The following is a 960-nucleotide window of genomic DNA, read 5'->3' as shown; positions in this document are numbered from 1 at the left end:
GTATTACTTCACATATTAGGATGGCTACTGTTTAAAAAGGACAGAAAACAAGTTTTGCAAGAATACAAAGAAATTTGTACCTTGTATTTTGTACCTTGTATTTTGTACCTTGTATTTGTACCTTGTATTTTTAGTGGACATGTAAAATGGCACAGCCACTGTAGAAAGCACCATGACAGTCCTTTGGAAAATGAACAGTAGTGTTTACCATATGACCTAGCAATTCTATTTCTGGATATATACCAAAAATATTGAGAGTAGGAGTTTATGTGTACCCATGTTTATAACAGCGTTATTCACAATAGCTAAAGCACGGAAGAGACCATAAGTGTCGATTTGTGGATGAATGAATAAGCAAAATGTGTTGTGTATTTATACACACACACACACACACATATATGTACATATGTATGGATTGTCAGAAAACTTATGACATATTTTCTAGTGCCATCTGCTGTAAAAATATGTCAGGATTTCTCCAACACCAGTATATAAAAAATAGAATGTTATTCAGCCTTAAAAAAGGAAGAAAAATATGATTATGCATCAGTGTGGATGAAACTTGAACATTATGTTAAGTGATATAAACTGGTCACAAAAAGACAAATAGCATATAATTCCACTTATATGAGATATCTGTAATAGTAAAATTCTTAGAAACAAAATAGAATAGTGATAGCCAGGTCTGGGGGCAGAGGGAAATGGAGAGTTGTTGTTTAATGTTACAGTGTCAGATGAAAAGACTTATGCAGTAGATGGTAGTAGTGGGTATACATTATGAATGTATTTGATACCATTGAGCTGTACATTAAAGTAGGTAAGATGGTAAGATTCACGGTGTATATATTTTACCAGACTTTAAAAAGTGGCGCAACGAGTTAAAATATAGCATTATGAAGCTCTCTGAAGCCTCAGCAACATGAGTTCCATCCCCCGCCAGGGAGCTGACCCACATGGCGC

At 34.7% G+C, this 960-nt stretch overlaps 1 protein-coding gene across 2 annotated transcripts in view; it reads left to right on the top strand.

Moving 5' to 3' along the window:
- The window catches only part of SLC26A8 (solute carrier family 26 (anion exchanger), member 8), a 61829-nt gene that overhangs the window by 39897 nt on the left and 20972 nt on the right, over window positions 1-960 (top strand). The window lies entirely within an intron of this gene.

This window comes from Condylura cristata, unplaced genomic scaffold (assembly GCF_000260355.1).
Source record: "Condylura cristata isolate star-nosed mole 26May11 unplaced genomic scaffold, ConCri1.0 scaffold00001, whole genome shotgun sequence".
Classification (NCBI taxonomy): Eukaryota; Metazoa; Chordata; class Mammalia; order Eulipotyphla; family Talpidae; genus Condylura; species Condylura cristata.
The sequence above is the reverse complement of the archived record's forward strand: the minus strand, read 5'-3'. Positions and strand labels throughout refer to the sequence as shown.